Genomic DNA, 6551 nt, shown 5'->3' on the forward strand with positions numbered 1-6551 from the left:
CATGATAGGTCTGTGTGTGACATATCTGATCTGTGTATGACATAACAGGTCTGTGTGTGAAATAACAAGTCCGTGTGTTACATAACAGGTCTGTGTGTGACATAACATTTGTGCGTGTGACATAATAGGTCTGTGTGTAATATAACAGGTCTTTGTGATATGACAGGTCTGTGTGGAACATAAGAGGTCTCTGTGGAACATTACAAGTCTTTGTGAAGCATAACAGGTCAGTGTGGAACATATCAGTTCTGTGTGGAATATAACAGGTCTCTCTGTGACACAACAGGTCTGTGTAAAACATAATGGGTCTGTGTGTGACGCAACAGGTCTGTGTGGAACATATGATGTTTGTGTGGAACATATCAGGTCTGTGTGGAACATATCAGGTCTGTGTGGAACATATCAGGTCTGTGTGGAACATATCAGGTCAGTGTGGAACATATCAGGTCTGTGTGGAACATATCAGGTCTGTGTGGAACATATCAGGTCAGTGTGGAACATATCAGGTCTGTGTGGAACATATCAGGTCAGTGTGGAACATATCAGGTCTGTGTAGAACATAACAGTTCTCTGTGGAACATAACAGGTCTGTGTGGAACATATCAGGTCTGTGTGGAACGTAACAGTTCTGTTTGATTCAACAGGACTGTGTGTGACACAACAGGAATGTGTGACACAACAAGTCTGTGTATGACACAACAGGAATGTGTGACACAACAAGTCTGCGGGCGACACAACAGAACTGTGTGTGACACAATAGAACTGTGCGTGACACAACAGTACTGTGTGTGACACAACACTATGTGTGTGACACAACATGACTCTGTGTAACACAACAGTACTGTGTGTGACACAACAGTACTGTGTGTGACACAACAAGACTGTGTGTGACACAACAGGCATGTGTGTGACACAACAAGTCTGTGTGTGACACAACAGAACTGTGTGTGACACAATAGAACTGTGCGTGGCACAACAGTACTGTGTGTGACACAACAGTACTGTGTGTGACACATCAGGACTGTATGTGACACAATAGAACTGTGCGTGACACAACAGTACTGTGTGTGACACAACAGGACTGTGTGTAACACAAGAGTACTGTGTGTGACACAACAGTACTGTGTGTGACACAACAGGACTGCATGTGACACAACAGTACTGTGTGTGACACAACAGTACTGTGTCTGACACAACAGGACTGTGTGTGACACAATAGAACTGTGCGTGACACAACAGTACTGTGTGTGACACAACAGTAAAGTATGTGACACAACAGGACTGTGCGTGACACAACAGTACTGTGTGTGACACAACAGTAAAGTGTGTGACACAACAGGACTGTGTGTGACACAACAGGACTGTTGAACCTGCTCTGAAAATATGAACGACATCAATTATGTTATAAACAGTAAAGCGCCCCTGAGAATCATAGTGTTTAATTAGGTCGTATATATATACCTGTAAAACAACGGAAACATTCACGTAGCAGTTACTGTCAGTGAAACAACGGCAGCAATCACACAACAGTTACTGTTAATGAAGCAACACCAGTGATCATGTCATTTCATATGAGATTGAATTAATTTTAGATGCATATTATAGTAGTAATTCTTTTAATTTGTTGTAATTTATCTCACACTCTGTTCCCCCTCGATAATTTTTTGTTATTATTGGAACAACGGCAACAGATACTGATGAAACAATAGTGTCACTTATGGTTGATGACACCCACAGCAGTCTTCCCCAGGATGACAATAAACAACAGTCTTCCCCAGGATGACAATAAACAACAGTCTTCCCCAGGATGACAATAAACAACAGTCTTCCCCAGGATGACAATAAACAACAGTCTTCCCCAGGATGACAATAAACAACAGTCTTCCCCAGGATGACAATAAACAACAGTCTTAGCCAGGATGACAATAAACAACAGTCTTCCCCAGGATGACAATAAACAACAGTCTTCCCCAGGATGACAATAAACAACAGTCTTCCCCAGGATGACAATAAACAACAGTCTTCCCCAGGACGACAATAAACAACAGTCTTCCCCAGGATGACAATAAACAACAGTCTTCCCCAGGATGACAATAAACAACAGTCTTCCCCAGGATGACAATAAACAACAGTCTTCCCCAGGATGACAATAAACAACAGTCTTCCCCAGGATGACAATAAACAACAGTCTTCCCCAGAATGACAATAAACAACAGTCTTTCCCAGGATGACAATAAACAACAGTCTTCCAAAGGATGACAATAAACAACAGTCTTCCCCAGGATGACAATAAACAACAGTCTTCCCCAGGATGACAATAAACAACAGTCTTCCCCAGGATGACAATAAACAACAGTCTTCTCCAGGATGACAATAAACAACAGTCTTCCCCAGGATGACAATAAACAACAGTCTTCCCCAGGACGACAATAAAGAACAGTCTTCCCCAGGATGACAATAAACAACAGTCTTCCCCAGGATGACAATAAACAACAGTCTTCCCCAGGATGACAATAAACAACAGTCTTCCCCAGGATGACAATAAACAACAGTCTTCCCCAGGATGACAATAAACAACAGTCTTCCCCAGGATGACAATAAACAACAGTCTTCCCCAGAATGACAATAAACAACAGTCTTTCCCAGGATGACAATAAACAACAGTCTTCCCCAGGATGACAATAAACAACAGTCTTCCCCAGGATGACAATAAACAACAGTCTTCCCCAGGATGACAATAAACAACAGTCTTCCCCAGGATGACAATAAACAACAGTCTTCTCCAGGATGACAATAAACAACAGTCTTCCCCAGGATGACAATAAACAACAGTCTTCCCCAGGACGACAATAAAGAACAGTCTTCCCCAGGATGACAATAAACAACAGTCTTCCCCAGGATGACAATAAACAACAGTCTTCCCCAGGATGACAATAAACAACAGTCTTCCCCAGGATGACAATAAACAACAGTCTTCCCCAGGATGACAATAAACAACAGTCTTCCCCAGGATGACAATAAACAACAGTCTTCCCCAGGATGACAATAAACAACAGTCTTCCCCAGGATGACAATAAACAACAGTCTTCCCCAGGATGACAATAAACAACAGTCTTCCCCAGGATGACAATAAACAACAGTCTTCCCCAGGATGACAATAAACAACAGTCTTCCCCAGGATGACAATAAACAACAGTCTTCCCCAGGATGACAATAAACAACAGTCTTCCCCAGGATGACAATAAACAACAGTCTTCCCCAGGATGACAATAAACAACAGTCTTCCCCAGGATGACAATAAACAACAGTCTTCCCCAGGATGACAATAAACAACAGTCTTCCCCAGGATGACAATAAACAACAGTCTTCCCCAGGATGACAATAAACAACAGTCTTCCCCAGGATGACAATAAACAACAGTCTTCCCCAGGATGACTCACACAACATTCTATTCAAGATTGTATTCTATTCAAGATTGATGGACTGACCACATCGACTCAAGGTTGAGGGACTGATTACCTCATTCTAATCCTGTTCTTCAAGATTCTCCTTTGTATGGACTGATGAAGCCACTGTGTGGCGAAGCGTTTCCTCAATAAAGATACCCAAGAGTTGCACATGTGTCTAATTTATCAACATGATTTGAATAGACTGATGCAATGGTCAGGGAAATGGCAGTGTAGTATAGACAAATGCGAAGTTCTATATGTTGGACAGGAAAATAACCATGCCACAAACAACTAAATAATGTAGATCTTAATATTACAGACTGCGAAAAGGATTTAGTTCTGGTTAGTAGTAATCTGAAACCAAGACAACAGTGCATAAGTGTTCGCAATAAAGCTAACAATCTTTGGCTTCACAACAAGAAGTATATAACAGAAGTCCTCAGGCTGTTCTTTAACTATATATCTTTGGTTAGGCCTCATTTGGATTATGCTGCGCAGTTCTGGTCACCGTATTACAGAATGGATATAAATGCTCTGGAAAACGTGCAAAGTAGGATGACAAAGTTGATCTCATATCAGAAATCTTCCCAATGAGGACAGACTGAAGGCCCTGAATCTATACTCTCTAGAAAGGCGTAGAATTATGGGGATATGATTGAGGTGTATAAGTGGAAAACAGGAATTAATAAAGGGGATGTAAATAGCGTGCTAAAAATACCTAACATAGACAGGGCTCGCAGCAATGGTTTTAATTCGAAAAATTCAGATTCAGTGAGGATATAGGAAAGCTAAAACGTTGTGTAGTTTTAAAAATAGGTTGGATAAATACACGAGTGGGTGTGGGTGTGGGTGTCGGTGTGTGAGTTGGTCCTGACTAGCTTGTGCTACTAGGTCGGATGCCCTGCTCCTCCCTTAAGTGAATGTGACTGACCTGACTAGGCAAAGGCATTGGCTTAGGCCGGTGGGAGAATTGGACCTGCCTCGCATGGGCCAGTAGGCCTGCCGCAGTGTTCCTTCTTTCTTATGTTCTTATGTTCTAACAATCTTCCCCAGGGTGACGCCAACAACAGTCTTCCCCAGGATGACACGAACAACAGTTTTACCCAGGATGACACCAACAACAGTCTTCCCCAGGATGACACCAACAACAGTCTTCCCCAGGATGACAACCTCAACAGTCTTCCCCAGGATGACACCAACAACAGTCTTCCCCAGGATGACACCAACAACAGTCTTAACCAGGATGACACCAACAACAGTCTTCCCCAGGATGACACCAACAACAGTCTTCCCGAGGATGACACCAACAACAGCCTTCCAAAGGATGACACCAACAACAGTCTTCCCCAGGACGACACAAACAACAGTCTTCCCCAGGATGTCACCAACAACAGTCTTCCCCAGGATGACACCAACAACAGTCTTCACCAGGATGACACCAACGACAGTCTTCCCCAGGAGGTCACCAACAACAGTTTTCCCCAGGATGACACCCACAACAGTCTTCCTCAGGATTACACTAACAACAGTCTTCCTCAGGATGACACCAACAACAGTATTCCTCGCGATGACACTAACAACAGTCTTCCTCAGGATGACACCAACAAAAGTTTTCCTCAGGATGACAATAAACAAGTCTTCCCCAGGATGACACCGACAACAGTCTTCCTCAGGACGTCACCAACAACAGTCTTCCTCAGGATGACACTAACAACAGTTTTATTCAGGATGTGACCAAATACAGTCCTCCTCAGGATGACACCAACAACAGTCTTCATCGGGATGACACCAACAACAGTCTTCCCCAGGATGACACCCACAACAGTCTTCACCAGGATGACACCAACAACAGTCTTCCCCAGGATGACACTCACAACAGTCTTCCCCAGGAGGACACCAACATCAGTCTTACCCAGGATGGCACCCACAACACTCTTTCTCACGATGGCACCCAAACCGTCTTCCCCTGGATGACACCCACAACAGTCTTCCCAAGGATGACACCAACAAGTCTTCCCCAGGATGACACCCACAACAGTCTTCCTCAGGATGACACTAACGACAGTCTTCCACAGGATGACACCAACAACAGCCTTCCCCAGGATGACACCCACAACAGTCTTTCTCAGGATGACACCCACAACAGTCTTCCCCAGGATGACACCCACAACAGTCTTCCAAAGGATGTCACCAACAACAGACTTCCTCAGGATGGCAACCACAACAGTCCTACCCATTATGACACCAACAACAGTCTTTCCCAGGATGACACCAACAACAGTCTCTCTCAGGTTGACAACCACAACAGTCTTCCCCAGGATGACACCAAAAACCGTCTTTCCCAGGAGGTCACCAACAACAGTCTTCCCCAGAATGACAACAACAAGCCTTCCCCAGGATGACACCAATTACAGTCTTCCCCAGGATGACACCCATTACAGTCTTCCCCAGGAGGACACCAACAACAATCTTCTCCAGGATGGCACCCACAACAGTCTTCCCCAGGATGACACCAACAACAGTCTTCCCCAGGATGACACCCACAACAGTCTTCCCCAGGATGACAACCACAACAGTCTTCCCAAGGATGACACCAACAAGTCTTCCCCAGGATGACACCCATTACAGTCTTCCCCAGGACGACACACATTACAGTCTTCCCCAGGATGACATCCGCAACAGTCTTCCCCAGGATGACACCAACAACAGTCTTCACCAGGATGACACCTACAACAGTCTTCCCCAGGATGACAACCACAACAGACTTCCCAAGGATGACACCAGCAAGTCTTCCCCAGGATGACACCCATTACAGTCTTCCCCAGGATGATACACATTACAGTCTTACCCAGGATGACATCCACAACAGTCTTCCCCAGGATGACACCAACAACAGTCTTCCCCAGGATGACACCCCCAGCAGTCTTCCCAAGGATGACACCAACAAGTCTTCCCCAGGATGACACCCATTACAGTCTTCCCCAGGACGACAAATATTTCAGTCTTCCCCAGGATGACATCCAAAACAGTCTTCCCCATAATGACACCAACAACAGTCTTCACCAGGATGACACCCACAACAGTCTTCCCCAGGATGACACC

This window comes from Cherax quadricarinatus, chromosome 57 (assembly GCF_038502225.1).
Source record: "Cherax quadricarinatus isolate ZL_2023a chromosome 57, ASM3850222v1, whole genome shotgun sequence".
Lineage (NCBI taxonomy): Eukaryota > Metazoa > Arthropoda > Malacostraca > Decapoda > Parastacidae > Cherax > Cherax quadricarinatus.